The 17,324-nt window shown below is 33.5% G+C and overlaps 1 long non-coding RNA gene and 1 pseudogene across 2 annotated transcripts; one reads left to right on the top strand and one right to left on the bottom strand.

Moving 5' to 3' along the window:
* Positions 1 to 1,609: 1,609 nt before the first annotated feature.
* LOC147390272 (cysteine-rich receptor-like protein kinase 10) lies at positions 1,610 to 12,676 on the top strand (annotated as a pseudogene).
* LOC147390273 (uncharacterized) lies at positions 7,017 to 10,410 on the bottom strand. 2 transcript variants are annotated; one of them, XR_015182511.1, is made up of 6 exons: positions 10,106 to 10,410; positions 8,564 to 8,706; positions 8,440 to 8,473; positions 8,285 to 8,361; positions 7,373 to 7,474; positions 7,017 to 7,279 (listed from the first exon to the last, which is right to left on the bottom strand). It is a non-coding gene; the product is annotated as an uncharacterized LOC147390273 (long non-coding RNA). The 2 variants fall into 2 exon arrangements; XR_015182510.1 differs by having other exon boundaries at positions 8,564 to 8,758; positions 10,106 to 10,401.
* Positions 12,677 to 17,324: the final 4,648 nt, after the last annotated feature.

Here is a 17,324-nt window from a genome sequence, read left to right as displayed (position 1 = left end):
TTTATCATGGTATGGCCTTTCTATCCTCCACATCACTCAGTTCATATCTTCACGTACTTTAGCCAAGTCCAGCCCACACGTGCGGGGGCGTATTTAGTTTAGTCCCACATCAGACACAAATTGCCTTGTCTCTCTCGTTATAAGCTCTTGGATCTCTCCATTCATTGTCAATTGGTTTTGAGTTAAATCCAAATTTTTCAACTTGTATTTAGTTTTAGAATCGTGATAATCTGTCTTAGCCACGTGGCATATTCAATCGACACCTTTGACGTGACAGGCTTAGAAACTGTAGATCTGCACTCCTTGGGATATCAAACTATGATCCCCCATAAAAAGGTGCAGTTTTGTATCCTAAGGAGAGCAGAGGAGAGTAAATCTACAGTTCTTGAGCCTATCACATCAAGAGTGTCGATTGAGAATGCCACGTGACTAAGTCAAATTATCATGACTCTTAATTTTATATACCCTACTCCTCTATCAAACGAACATCTAAGATAAGAGAAAATGTACTAACGATTTATGGAGAAAATGAATCCTTCATAAAACTATAATCCCTAGGACATTTGAAATCAGATGCACCTTTGATGGGGTGTTATGTACCAACCTTCATATTAAAATATTAAACCATGTAGGAATCTGTAAATTATTTGAAAAAAAAAAAAAAAAAAAAAAGAAAAAGAAAAAGACTTCCAAATTTTTGTATCTAAATCTTTTGATTTGTTGATATTCTTAAAGATTTTAAAGATTTTAAAGATAATATTTAAATAAATATTAAAATTTCCATATATTAATTTTTGAGTTCTTAATTTTATTATATATATATATATATATATATATATATGATGGTAAAACATTGCTTCAACCCCAACGGCAAGCCATTGAGGTAGGTCTTGTGTTGAAAACCCCATGAATTTTTTCTGATCACCCTCCGAGGTTATGTTAACTCTTGATTCAATATGCTGCACCTAGGACTTTGTGCGAGTGGGTAACTGCGGGAATAGTCCCATCCAAAGGTTGGGACACCCACTATATCACAAAAGGTGGAAAAAATTAAACATTGCTTTAAAGTCCACATACTTAAATGTTTCCCTTATGTCCCAATATCTCTTTTATCATTACTAGTGGGAAACAACTTTGAAGCAGACACTCTCCTTCAAAAATTTGAAGAAACTCTCTCCATTAGATTACACGTGGCATTTCCAAAGGCATTTCACATTTTGGCAGAATTGTACGACCTTAAATAAATTAAAAAAGTCAAGTGTCTTCCATCAAGAGGGTTCCTTCAAATTTTGAAGTAGCCTGCAGCTTCAAAGTCGGACTATTTCTAGGGAGAGGAGAGATCGATTTTGACTATGATCTTTTCAAATGTAGACATTTCCAAGTCTTCTAAAGATAAATTCACACCAAATTAATTCATCCTCATCAGTCCATAACAGTAAAATCTTCACAATTAGATCCTTTCAATCCAAATTGGCCCCAAAACCAACAATGGGTTTCTTCAAATTTCTCTTTTTTCTCTATTTCATCCTCATTTATGGTGGTCTCGCCACTGCCCAATCCCAACTTACAGTAATAAGCTACTTAAGTGAAGGAGCAAATTACACTAATAATGGCATTTCGTGTTAATCTCAACCTCCTGCTTCCTTCTTTATCTTCTAATGCCACACCCAATAATCAATTTTACAACACCAGCATAGGCCAAAACCCTCCTGATAAAGCATATGGCCTTTTCCTTTGTAGAGGCGATGTTACAGCTGATGTGTGCAAGAATTGTGTGGATACTGCAACCAAGTTCATCATCCAATGTTGTCCAACACAGAAAGAGTCAATTATATTGTTTGATGAGTGCATGTTAAGGAGCTCTAATCGTTACATCTTCTCCACTATGCATAATAGGTCGAATATCCCTGTACCTAATTCACTGAGTGTCTCAAACCCAAATCAATTTAATACAAAAGTGAACGAGTTGATGAATGGGCTTGTAAGAATAGGTCTTCTACTCTAAATTTTGCAACTGGAGAAGAAAACGATACAAATTTTCAGAAAATATATGGGCTAGTGCAGTGTACACCAGATTTATCTCAATATGATTGCAACAGATGCTTAATAGATTCTGTGGATCGGTTTCCAATTTGTTGTAATGGGAGACAAGGTGCAAGAGTTCTTCAACCAAATTGTTATTCGAGATACGAGATTTATCCTTTCTATCGATCTGCACCACCGTCAACAAATGGTAAGCATACACTTGATCTGGCTATTTAATTAGGGATAGAATTTCTTATTTTCATTTCTTTTCTTTTCCTTATCTTTTTTTTTATTATTATTACTAAAGTTAGATTACTTTCAATTTTATTTCCCCTAAATTTTAAGAAAAAATTTAATGGGTACTAAATCAGGGACGAAAGATTTGTTAATTGTCGCACCTAAAATAGAATAAAAAATACAAATCACAAAATGTTTTTTATAGCCGTTTTTTTTTTTTTTTTCTCTTTGAAAATTAATAATTTTATATTTCCTATTTTATAAAAAAACAACTTAAATGGTCCTTCTTAAAGTTGTATCTATTCTTGTTGAGAGCTTCTTAGGCTTCATCCTGTAAGAAGCTTCAAAGTTTTTTCCTTTTTTGTTTTATAGAAATCCAAACTTTGAAACGATCAAACCGCTTCAAAACTTTGGGGGTACACTCCTTGTTACAAAAGACATGGAGTTTTTGTTTCTATTTTATGTCTCTCCATTTTCAAAATTTCGTATAAAGGAAATACTCAAAATGATGGAAACGTAGGGGTATGAAATAAATACAAAATGCCACGTCTCTACTATTATAATGAGAGAAGGCGAAGTAGAATAGATCGACACCAAATTCTGGATCCCACGAATGCCCCCATCTTTACTTAAATTTAACATAATTGAGGTCATTTAGTCAAAAACCAAGAAAATTGCAACGCACACCCATAATCGTGTTGATTAGATTTCAAAATTATAAAAATATTATTTTTTTACTTTGTAATAATATTCACAAATCCTTTAATTATATATAAGCCTTTTTTTATACATGTGCATTTGCACATGCCGCCTTCTATTGTCTAATAATGAGGACTCCTCCAAAATTTTGAAGCGACTCCTATCACCCGAAATTTAAAATTAATTAGGAGTGCCAATGGATAAGCTTGACCAGATTCATACTAAATTGGTATCTACCCAACTCTTATCTACATTTAGGACCTAATCCGATCAACCACATTTAGTTATGGATTTGTTGCAATAAAACATCAGATCACATTTAGTTATGGATCACATTTAGTTATCCAATAATCAACTCTTGTTCATGCAAATATTACTTCAACTAATTATGATTTTAATTAAAAAAATCAAGAACTTAAGTGTGATAGAAAAATAAAAAAGAAGTTTCTTATAGAATTGGGTTAGTTATTTTTTTTATTTATTCTTATTAAAATTTAAAGATTTCTAGGGGTGTTTTTATAAAGAAAATTTTTCTAGGCAGCATAAAGGCAAAAGTCCTTGAGTAATACGATTCAGGAAGGTGACAGTCGGCTCTATTGGTAAAAAAAAAAATTATTATCTTTTAAATTATTAATTTAATATATTAAAATAATTTATGTAGTGCTTGGTCATTAACAGGACTAGAAGGTAGCATGCAGGACGGACCCAAAAAAGTCCACTTTCAGGACCGAATTAAGCGTATGAAAATATAATTTAAAAAATAATAAATATAATGTATATTTTTATCAATAAAAAAAAAATGTATTTTTTTTTTTTTATAATAGAAGACGCATTACATATATTACTTTTTCCACTAAACATGTTTTTAATGAGTTCATAACTCAGTGCTTGTCACCCAAAGACTTGCAATGACACAACCATATGATCATATTGGTTATTTTAGAAATTACAAAACTAACATTTTAACCATTTAATGTTAAAATCCCTTCAATTAATATTTTACATTAAAATTAAGTTCGTCTCATCATGCTTTTGCACATGAGAAACAATTCTTTTACTAACTTGGTAAGATGATTAAATCTACATTGAGCTCAAATGGATTATTAATTCACCACGGCCTTCTAGATTTCATGGAAAAACTTGTACAAACTAATAATCAAAAAAGTAATTTTTTTGCTTGATCCAAGGTTTTTAAAACATATTGCTACTAAACTCCCACCAAACTCTCAAATTTAAAATTAGAAATTTCCGGTGAAAAATAATCTTTGTTAAGGTTTTTTTCTGTTAAGTTCATAGGATTTTGTCTCTCAACATCCTTATAGCATCAGATCATGTTTTTTGCCACAGGTTGAGCTCAATGACTTAGAAAGATTTGAAATCTTACTGAGTTAGTAATGCTAGACTTACTCTTTGCACATCAAACTTCTCCCGTAAATAATATGAAATTTTTTTAAATTTTGTGGGTCACGGTTGTATGTATATGTATATAATAGTAATTTTTAAAAGAAATGTACCTCCCAACAAAGTAAGATTTTAACTCTGGCTAAGGGTCCTTGAGCTCAAATAGATTACCACATTAGCAATCAAATGCCACAGCCCTCTAAATTTCATTTAAAAACTCGATCTATAAATAAGAGGTTCAAAACATAATTTTTTGGCTTGATCCAAGGTTTTGAAGATGTCCGACTATCGAACTTCTACAAAACTCTCAAATTTAAAATAAAAATACAACAGTGAAAATTAACTTGTTTTTTTTTTTTTCTTCTTTTAAGTTTACAAAATTTTGTCCTCTACAACCTGGGACATCGGATCATGCTTTATGATGCAACAGGCTCTACAATATATATATATATTTAAAATAAAAATGCAATGGTGAAAAATAAATATTTTTAAGTTTACAAAATTTTGTCACCTACAACCTGGGACATTGGATCCATGCTTTTTGATGCAACATGCTCTACAATAAATTCTTTTACAAAAATATATATATATATATGGGTCAGGTTCAAGGGCCATATGAGAAAACATATGTAAAAACTTTCATTTTTAATAAAATTTTAAAATATGGGTTAGAAATTTTGGATTGAGCTGATTTTTTGTGAGGATGATCTCTATGATGGGAAGATCATCCAAAAAAAAAAAATCAGCCCAATTTGAAACCTCTAACCCCATTAAAAGTGATTTAGAATGTGGACCATCGATTTTTTACCAATTTTTATCACTAATTTGTAAATCACTTTTGATGGATTTAGAAGTTTCTAATTGAGCTGATTTTTTGTGAGAATGATCTTTTCATCATAGTGACCATCCTTGCAAAAAATCAGCTCAATCCAAAACCTCTAACTCTTATTTTGAAAAATAAAAGTTTTTTCATATGTTTTCTCATATGGCCCTTGAACCGCCCCCTATATATATATATATATATATATATATATATATATATATATATATATAATAAAAATGCAATGGTGAAAGATAATTATTTTTTTTTTTTTTTTTTTTTTTAAGTTTACAAAATTTTGTCCTCTAACTTGGGACATCGGATCATGCTTTTTGATGCAACATGCTCTACAATATATTCTTCTACAGAGAGAGAGAGAGATATATATATATATATATATATATATCGGGGCGGTTCAAAGGCCATATGAGAAAACATATAAGAAAACTTTCGTTTTTCAAAATAAGGGTTAGAGGGTTTGGATTGAGCTGATTTTTTGCAAGGATGGTCACTATGATGAGAAGATCATCCTCACAAAAAATCAGCTCAATCAGAAACTTCTAAATCCATCAAAAGTGATTTACAAATTAGTGATAAAAAGTGGTAAAAAATCGACGGTCCACATTCTAAATCACTTTTAATGGGGTTAGAAGTTTCAGATTGAGCTGATTTTTTTTTTTGGATGATCTTCCCATCATAGAGATCATCCTCACAAAAAATCAGCTCAATCCAAAATTTCTAACTCATATTTTAAAATTTTATTAAAAACGAAAGTTTTCTTATATGTTTTATCAGATGGCCCTTGAACCTGACCCTATATATATATATATTTTAAAATAAAAATACAATGGTGAAAAATAATTTTTTTTTTTTTTTTTTTTTTTAAATTTAAGTTTACAAAATTTTGTCCTCTACAACCTGGGACATCGGGTCATGCTTTTTAATGCAACATGCTCTACAATATATTCTTCTACAGAAATATATATATAATATATTTTACATTTTAGTTGCTCCCCTCCACCCCCCAAGTCTCTAAATAGTTTGGCCCTTGGTGGCATGTGCAAACAATATTGGTTAAAAAAAGAATAGAGCATTGACATTATCTCCTCTTCTTGATATTGTACACTTTTGATCACTTGCATTTCCTCCTCTATTCTCCCCTCCTTGTCTACTTATTCCCAACTTCATCAGACATTGCTTCCAAATCCAGCACATATAAGAACATTGGAAGAATAGGTGGTCATTAGTCTCTTGATAGCTCCAACACAATACACATCATGATACCCATTTGAACCCCCTCTTGTTCAGATTTTTTACCGTTGATAATTTTCAATGAATTGCTAACCAAGTAATAAAAGAAAATCTCGGAGTACAATTTTTATTCCATAAAATTTTTTTCCATCCCACAGAATCATGTCCTTCATTTAACATTGCATATGCTGATTTTGTGGTGAATTGACCATTCAGTGTTAAGCTCTATATTATTCTATCACTCAAAATCATCTTCGGAATCGCTTTGGAAGATATAATCTCAATAATAGCTTGCATGCGTTCATTGTACGACCTTGGAAATTCCCACCTTCTATCAACAATAAATTCTCTAATCACTGCATTCTCATGACTATCAATTTGGTGTACAACTCGATTACCAAATCTAGAGATAATACTTTCTTCATTTAACCAAGGGATAATTATTAGGTGGTCGTCAAGATAATTATTAGGCTGAAATTGTCAAGCCATCAATCGGGTTCGAGTTTTTCAACCTCAAGAAACATTCCTAATGTTCTTCCAATAAGATATATCAATAGTAGCAAATGAACAAATAACTTGATAATTCATAGAAGATAATAATTCCTTAAAGGGAAAGACTGAAAATATTCATCCATCAAACTCTAATCCATAGCTAATTTTTAAAACCAGAACAAATCAGACACATACGTCGAATCTAGATTTTGTTTCTAACATAGTAATGAATGTCAAAAAAATTTAGGATATTAAAAACATGATATTGGTAACTTAGGAGTGCGTTCCAAGTGTCCAACTGGTAGAACTCAAGAATCCATGGAAGATTTGAGCATATGAAACCAACACCATAACCTATTAATCGTTGCAAATTGAGGAATTAACGCAAAGTGAGGTAACACTATAACCCCAAATAACAAAGAAAAGGTGATGGGAAGAGTGATATACCCTCAGACACAAGCAGTTCATAGGGATGGACTAAAGGTATTAGCGATGAGAACTGAACTGTTCTAGCCTCAACAACATCTCCAAATTTTATGATCTTAACATCTGGAGCAAGCAAAAAATATAATAAGATTTAAAACACAAACAATTCTGCCATTACCCAATTATACAATTCAATGAAGCGAAGATAGGAATGAAAAACCATAAACCACATGCATGAGTAGGATAAGACTGATATCCAATGAAGAATAATACAGTGGTAGATACATAAAACTCCAAACCAGCAAATCAATAGAGTTTAGAGCAAAGTACTTTGACATAAATAACGCATAATAAATAATTATGTTAACACAAAGATAATAAAATTAAATGGAATACATCTGCATATACTTCGACGCAAAAGAGTTCAACATTATTGTGGAACTTCTATGAGCCTTTTGAGGGAAAGCTAAAATTGAAAACACAAAAACCTTTGATGCCATTTACTCAAATGGATGACCATATTGAATTATTAGCAATAAACATACTGGTGACGACCCTGTTTTAATCATCTAAAGAAGTTTCAAAGGGATGTACAATGTTAGAAGAAGTAAAAGAACATACATTTACTCCACCATCTGAAGAAGTTAGAAGGCCAAGGGCATGGAATTTAAACAGTTGAAAATCATGAATATTTCATTGTAACATTTCTAACTAGACATCGTTATAGTCACATTGATGTCTTGTAAATAAGTCTAGATAACAATTTAAATCTAAGATATTCTTCCATTTTCTACATTACATCCTTTATCATACATGATTTGACACGTGCACCAGCATCAAGGTATCATAGGTTATATCTACTACTGTAAAATTCCTAGTATGCTACCAGAACAAAACCATGTAATGATCCTAAATCCTATCAAATACACTTACATGGTGGGATAGATCAGCATCCATGATAACAATAAAATTTGCAGATGCACGCTTCAGCCCATGAGAGTAAGCGGTGCCTAAAATAAATTTGGGATTGCATATTAGTCCTAATTGTTTATGTTAACAGAAAAAAAAAAAAAAAGGGATAGACATACCTAAACCGAGCTTCTTTGGTCTAGCTCTTAATAGCTGCATTATCGAGAGCAAAACCATGGGTGGTTATCACAAAGCCTGAATAAACCAGCCCAAAAAAATTAAAGGCCCAAGTATAACACTTACTATGTGATCTTCTCCATATAGTTGCTATAACTGTTTTACAACTTCTTGATCATATAAACACTTGCAATGTAGCTCGCCAGCATCCTCAGTGAACCAAGGATTAGCAAACTCGCAAAACATTGTTTCAATGAAATGATCCCAACCTAGAACATAGAACAATGACAAGGAAAGGGAGTGCAAGATTGACTGTAGAGACTGAACAAACACAATCAACAATAAACAAGTTCCAATTATTTCAAGATTAATTACAAAAATAGATGGTTCGGCTAAACCTACCTGTCAATCATTTGAAACAAGTTTAGAAATAATATCGAAAGATAAATCACAAAGTCAGAGTATGGGTTTAAAACGGCAAGGGTAAACTTCAGACAAAACGTTGAAAACAGGAAAAAAGAAGAAAAATAATATACTAAAAGTATATATATATATATATATATATATATATATATATATATATATATATATATATATATATATATATATATATATATATAATGAAAATTCATAAAATCAAGTTATTGTCATCAAATCCCATATATTTACATTTATGAATCACCAAATTCTATTATGTATCAAATCCCACATTGAAAAAATAAAAAAGTACTGAAAAAACATTGTTTTTTATTACAATGCTACCTGGTGGCCCAAAAAGAGGGTACTAGAATGAAAGCCACCACAAAGGGGGCAGGAACAATGCGTGGAAAAATCTTTTAAGCGCACATCCCACTTCAAAAATTTGGTAGAACCTTCTCCTTTAAATTACACGTAGTGTCTCCAAGGAGGTATCTCAAACATTAACGAACATGTAGGGGCGTGAAATAAACACACAAAAAGTCAAGTGTCATCTTATGAAGAGGGTTCTTCAAGAAATGTTGGACTTCCAACGCGGCTGGGGAGTGGTGGGATCTTACAATCCCAAAGAGCTCATATGCCAAAGAAACATGGGCTTAACTTATCACACCATTAACATATAGGTATGTTTAGTGTATTGGTTGGGTTTGTATCAAGCATCAACTCTACAAATTTTTTTCGATAGGATCCTAAAACAAAACTTAATAACAGACATTAAAGAACAAACATTCCTTCAAAGTCATTGTCATTGGCAACATCCCTAGAATTGAAAGGTCAAAAGAGATTTTTGCTTACTAAAAATACAAGGGATATTTCATTTCAACATTTTAGTGTCTCATATCGATCATTGCAAATTGAAGAACTCCACAACATGAATAAAAAATCAGAAAAAAAAAATCCAAACTAAAAGCACTAAATCTTCATTTGAATTGCACATTTAAGTTAAAAATATAAAAAAACGAAACCCTAACCAATCCTTGAACGAAATCCACCATAGACGTCAAAGAAAACTTGATTCGTAGACACAAACTGATTTTCTGAACAAATTTCGAAGCCAAAAACATTGTTGGAAAGAACACATGTAAATCAATGGTAAATCAAATCAGATCTAACTAAAAATCGCGTCATAGGGTTCCAAAATCATAGAAAATGATAGATCGAAGAGAAAATTGAAAGAAAACAATATCTTACATGGGAGACGATGGGATTTCGACAATCCCAGCCTTAGGTTGCGCAGATCTTAGACAAAGAATCGATCGACATTGAGGAACGAAATGGATTTTCTCTCAGAAATTGATAAATCTTCATCAATCCTAAGTTCGTCGAGAAACGACTGGATTTTCGTAGCTTTTCGAGCAATTTTTCCTTTCTCTCGAACTCTTTCCGTCCTTCGTTCTTACAAGAACCAGAGAATGACCTCTTCGGTTTGGTGAGGGTTAAAATGAGTGACTTACAATTGAGAAACGGTTTCTAATATAAAAAACGGTTGCAACCCGTTTTTTATTACAAACGGGCAAAGTCCGTTTCACTCTCATGTTCCAAAATAGACATTTTCTTGTAGTGTCATTTTGAAATAAATTATGAACTTTTATTATATTTTATTCAGATTATTGTAACATGTTCTCAGGTAGGTTATCTGATGGACAAGAAATAGCCGTGAAGTGACTCTCTAGAAACTCTGGCCAAGGTGAAGAACAATTTAAAAATGAGGTTGTGTTAGTGGCCAAGCTTCAACACAGGAATCTTGTTAAGCTCCTAGGTTTCTGCATCAAAGAAGAAGAGAAGCTTTTAATCTATGAATTTGTGCCCAACGCAAGCCTTGATCACTTTCTATTTGGTTTGTCTCCATTGCTCCCTCTATTTTGATAATGTTATTTTTAACAACCTTCCATACATTGATTTTTAGTAAGAGTTGTGATAATACGACTCGTCAAGTGACATACTTAATTGACTCCCTGACATAACAGGTATGGGAACCGTAGATCTGTACACCTTGGGATACATGATTGCACTTCCCCAAAAAAAGTGTATCCCGAGGCATGCAGATCTACTTTCCTAAACTTGTCCACTTCAGAGAATCAATTGAGTATGTCATTTGGAGAGTCATTATCAGGATTGTTTTAGTAAATATCTGGAACAAGCAATCCTTCTCTTGTGTTTTAGGTGGTAAACAACAATCACTTTATTATCATTTTTTTTATTGGTAAGTTGAGGCTACAAAGGGCCTGATCTTGATTTATTAGAAGAGGCTAATGCCGAAAGAAACAAGAAGATTGATCCTCAAAGAGGACTTGATACAATTCAACAGGAATATTAGAAGAGACAAAATAACTTTAGTAGCTCCTTTTCGGGCAAGCCAGTCAGCAACTCTATTGGATTCATGCCAAGCAAACTCCATTTCAATGGATTCAGAGCTCAACATAGAACTTTGAATGTCTTGAATAAGGTTTGTTAATTTCCAAGGAGAATTCCACTTGTCCATAATACTTTGTATCGCTACCCAAGAGTCATAATTCACAATGATTTTCGATATTCCATTATCTCTGACAAAATGCAAACCCAGCTGTAATAAGCTCTCCATTGTGATCCCTAGCAATAACTTTATTACCATTGTATGATGGCATTTTAGTAAGTGTGATAAAGTCTCAAAAAACTATTTATTAAATCATCATACAATGATAAGAATATTATTGCTATATATATTTTATCGAAGATTGCTTATGTCCAGTGATAAATATATAATTTTAGACCTAACTTGGAATTTCGTTTTGATGAATCATAGGTCCAATTAAACGTGCATTTTTGAAGTGGGAAACGCATTACAAAATCATGGAAGGGATTGCTCAAGGGCTTCTCTATCTTCATGAAAATTCTCAACATAGGATTATTCATCGAGATCTCAAAGCCAGTAATATTTTGTTAGATGCGGAGATGAACCCAAAAATTTCAGATTTCGGCATGGAAAGGCTTTTTGTAGTGGATCAAACTCAAGGCAGTACCGGTAGAATTGTCGGAACATAGTAATCACTAAATTTATCTCTAAACTCAATTAAGTGAATCCTGATTTGAAGTAAATGAAACTATTTAAATAAAAACATAAAGCTTACTATCTCAATTGATTTTATTGGTGATACAGTGGGTACATGTCACCAGAGTATGCAATGCGTGGGCACTTCTCAGTGAAGTTTGATGCTTATAGTTTTGGTATATTGGCTCTGGAGATTGTAAGTGGCTAGAAAAATAATAGTTTTTATCAATCAGAGTGTGCTGAGGACCTTCTAAGCTATGTGAGTATGACTTTTTGATTTTAATTTTCCATATTTACCAAGTAAAAGAAGAGTACTGCCTTGATTTAAAGAACTTGAATTTATCTTTAATATATATATGTTGAGTTATTGTAGGCATGGAGACATTGGAATGAATGAAAAGCTTTAGAGTTGATGGATCCAACTTTGAAGGATTTTTTTTCGAGAAGTGAAGTGATTAGATCCATCGACATTGCACTATTGTGTGTTCAAGATGATGTTGCAGACAGACCTACCCTGGCAACTGTGGTTGTTATGCTATGTAGCTATTCGATCACTCTCGCATTACCTTCACTACCTGCATTTTATGCACATAGTAGAATGGTGTCCGATGTGACTTCGAAGGAGTTTGAATCACGATCAACTCAACCCAACCAACATACAAGTAACTCAACACCTTTTGTGAATGAAATGTCAATAACTGAGGTGTATCCCAGATAATCGCAAACAAAAGTATACATGCTGACAATAAAAAACAACTTGTGCTTTAAGACATTAATTAGGGTTTTGTCAAGGTCATTTATGTCAATAAATGAGCTTGAGTTATTTGTATTGGGTGAATGTTTGAACTTAATATCCTGATTTTTCATGTCGGTAAGGACTTAGGGAACAATTTGTAGAAATCTTTGGTGAACCTAAGCAACAAAAATCAGACTAATTGGCAAACTTGATCCTTTTCTTTTGACGAGTAATTATCTAAACTTCACCTAAGACCTCAAAGTTGCTTTGCATTGTGTCAAACTGGGCTATGGGACTAAGCCCCTTATAGGCAAACTCTATCTATTGAATTAAAGGAGTATAGACTTCTGTAATAAGATTTGGGTTGTGGCTCTATGTTTGGTGGAACTAAGACTGATTGGTTAACTATAGCTATTGAACCAAAGGAGTATGGAATTTGGGAAAAAGATGCAGAATAGGTTGGCCCTATCTTTAGTGGACTAAGCACAGATAATCAGCCCAATTGATAAACTCTTGTTATTGGATTTGAGCATTTCTTAATTATTGAGAGGTCACTTCCCACCCTTTGAGGTTCAATACCTGGAGGAGGATGGGTTCCAAGCCCACAGTAGAAAAAAAAAATGCTCAACCTAACGTCAAAAGTTTATCAATCAAGATGAGTTTTAGTCTGAAGTTGAACAAAAGATAAGGCCTCAATATTGGACCCGAGAGAGTATGATATAGTGAGAAAGGCTTTGAGTTGTAGTCAGTAGAGGATCCTACCTCCTGTTTCATTAATTAAACTAACATGCTTAAATGTTTGGTCTCAACTTGGTGGTCTCCTGACTTACCCAGGTTGCATGTTGGGAAACTTTTGTGGGGTTATGAAATCACCTTTACCCGTTTTCACTCAATAGTGGATAGGGGTCCGATTTATAAATGGAGGACTTTTGAGAAATGGGAGTCGCCACCTAGTTTAGGTATAGGAACCATAAATAACTCCAAATGGATATGGATCAATCCACGGATCAAAGATATGGGTAAGGGGTCAGATTACGGGTTTCGAAAGGTGTTAGGCACCGAATCTGTCCGATCAAAATGATCGGTCTCTACTACAATCCAAAATCATCTTATGGTCAACATACAAAGACTACAGTCAAGGTCACAGTCCAATCATCATCATCAATTTATGTTGGGTTTGCCAAACAAATCATATGGCTAAAATTGTCCCAATTATCACATGATCATTCTTTAAATTCCATAAAATATGGAAGGGTTTGAAAAAATCCTAATTAACTTCATGATTTGAAATCAATTAAAAAATTCCACATGCAAGTATTTTCCAAACTGTCCCAAATAGGAACTAATAAATTGGAACTCATAGAATTTTCAAATTGGGAATCTGAAATATCCCAAATTAGGATTCAAAAAATATACGTTGAATTCTCAAATTAACAATTTTAAAGGATACATTCTCCAAAGTAGCAAGTTTCCAGAAATGTAAAATTTTGAATTAGGAACTTTCAAATTTTCATATGAATGTGAACCTTCTAAATATAAAATTACAGAATCTTCTAAATTGGGAAATTGTTAAAATATGAAATTTCTAAATTAGAAACCTATGAATATATTCTCCCAAAATAGAAAACTATGCAATCCCATATTAGAAAGTTTCCAAATATGAATTTTCTAATGATTTGCAAATAATTTCCTAAAAGAAGAATTATACGAATATGAAATCCCAAATTAGAAAATTACAGATTTGCCAAGAATCACCAAATTAAAAATTTACCAAAAACAGAGAATCCATATTATCATACATACTAAATTGGGGATTAACAAATACCAATGCATACAAAATTTTCAAACTTAGATGATTCTCGAATCGACTCAAACGGGCAAGCATTTGTGACCATCAATTTTTTCAAAGCAATTATCATGCAATAACATGTCTCAATTTTTCAGCAACAATTATCATTCAATGACATGCATACTGGTCATGCTAAAAAATATATCATCACAAATTCATGGTAAAAAATCGTATCGGACAATCATGCTTAAATACAAGGATCATATCATCACAAACTCATGAAAAAAATATTAAAAAAAAATAATAATAAAAATAAACTAAAGATGAAAAAAATACTCTCTTAACCCTATCAATGCAAAATAAAAATAAATAAAAACACAAAAAATTATACATAATAAACATCTTCCTAACCCAATTGAGATACAAAAACATAGAAAAACATAGAAAAATACCTTAAAAAAGATATCCTAACCTTATAGACATAAAAAAAACTCAGAAAATTACATAAAATAAAAAATACCCTCCTAGTCCTACCGTTACAAAAATATAAAAATACATAGAAAACTACCAAACCCTATTCGATGTACAAGAATAAATAAAAATAAAGAAAAATCGTATAAACAACCTCTTCTTAATCCTATCAATACATGAAAAAATGTGTCGTGAAAACAAAGAGAAAAGAAAGAGAATACCAAATAAAACAAACTGAAGCTATACTTACCTATTGAACCATGAATGGAGAATCGACTCTCTCCTTCAGAAATGACCCCAAGGCCTGTGAGCACTCGCTGTTGTGGAGACGCGAGAGACAAGAGTACGTAGAGATGAAGGCAGAGAAAGACTATTGTGATAGGTGCTGTAATGGTGGAGAGGGGGCTGAAGGCTGAGATGGTTGTAGTAGCAAAAAAATGCGATTACAGTAATGGTGAAGAGGCTGAGCTGGCAACAAAAAAATATGGTTGTAACTATTAATTGTAGAGGCTTGGCTGAGTAACAAAAATGTGATTGCAGCAATGGCTGCAATGGAATGTGTTGCAGGGATGTGAAAGGGTAGAGATAGATCGTATGGGAGAGGAGGTCGTTCAGAGATTGAGAAAGAGCTTTTGGGGTGGTGCAAAGCCTCTTGGTTCAACCTCACTTCAAGACAAGAACAGAACATACACAGAATCTCTCTGTAATATTGGAATCACTCCAAAGAAAGTTCAAACTCATTGAATGGCCAAAAGAAAAAAACTGACTTCATTATCTTCCACTTTCTTTAAATATCAATCCCCTATTCTCATCTCCAACTCTAACTAGGAAAGTAATAAACTAGGACGAAGTAAACTAGGAAAGCAATAAATTCGGAAAGACATAAATAGAAAAAAAAAAAAAACCGAATTGCAATAAATAAGTAACTTCCTAAAAGTCCTCTGCATTTATGGAATTATGGAATATCCTTCTCCTGATTTGCATCAATTGCCGGCTCTCTTGAAGAACTTGACTCTGGCAAGTTTTGACAAGTGTATGCAGCAAATATATGTGGATGTAAACGCTTGACTTCTGAAGCTTGCAACCAAACAGAGTCTGAATTTGGACGATTTTTCCACTGCACTAAGAACTTGTAATATCCTCCTCGACGAGTTGTAACAAATTGATGGTCAAGAATGGCAGCAATCTCATCTCGTGGTGCTGTATTTTTTGGAACTCGCAGAATTGGTGTGACCTCCGGACTCGGAATTACGGAAATTTCATCGACATCACCCTTGAACTCCGTAAGATCTTCTATGTTAAAAACAGGGCTAATACCAAAATCAGAGGGTAAATCAATGACATATGCATTAGTGCCCAATTTCTTGTTTACTCTAAAAGGACCTGCTCGGCGTGCATGAAGTTTGGTAAAGCTTCCTGGAGGAAAACGCTCTGGCCTTAAACGAACAAGAACCATATCACCTTCATTAAATTGCCGATCCTTGTGTTTTGCATTTGCTGAATCTGCATAAGATTTTGTATGGAAGGTAAGGCGCCGTTTACATTCATCGTGGACATCTCGCATATAGCTAGAAAAATCTAGTGCAGCCTCGCTTGGCCTTGGTGGCAATGGTAATGAGTTAACATCAAGTGGAGTGTTAGGCCGGAACCCATAGACCACTTCGAATGGAGTGCAGCCTGTTGACCTGTTAACAGAATTATTGAAGGCAAATTCGACATGCGGAAGCACTATATCCCAGCTGGTCACATGATCCGCGACGAGGCAGCGTAATAAATTTCCCAAACTCCTGTTGGTTACTTCAGTTTGGCCGTCAGTTTGGGGATGGAATGCACTAGAAAACATCAGCTTTGTTCCCATTTTCGTCCACAATGTTTTCCAGAAATAACTCACAAATTTGACGTCCCTATCAGACACAATCGAAATCGGAATACCATGCAAACGGACGATTTCCTGCAGAAATATTGTAGCAACCTTTGATGCGTCATAAGTTTTGTGACATGGGATAAAATGGGACATTTTGGAAAAACGATCGACTACTACCATAATTGAATCATGTTGGTGAAGAGTTCTTGGCAACCCAAGAACAAAGTCCATACTAATATGCTGCCATGGTTTGTCGGGAATGGGGAGTGGCGTATAAAGCCCCGCTTGTTGCTTGGTTCCTTTATTCAATTGGCAAACCCGACACCGATCAACCACTGTATGCACGTCCCTCCTCATCCGAGGCCAATAGAACCGATCAGCAACAATAGCGAAAGTTTTATCATGACCGAAATGCCCAGCTAAACCCCCGCCATGGAGTTCCGTAATTAGAAATTCCCGAAAAGAGCCACGTGGGATGCATAGGCGCGATTTGTAAAATAAAAACCCATTGCGCAACATATA

This window comes from Akebia trifoliata, chromosome 11 (genome assembly GCF_017979445.1).
Source record: "Akebia trifoliata isolate Shusen 1 chromosome 11, ASM1797944v1, whole genome shotgun sequence".
Classification (NCBI taxonomy): domain Eukaryota; kingdom Viridiplantae; phylum Streptophyta; class Magnoliopsida; order Ranunculales; family Lardizabalaceae; genus Akebia; species Akebia trifoliata.
This window is presented reverse-complemented; position numbering and strand designations above follow the sequence as displayed.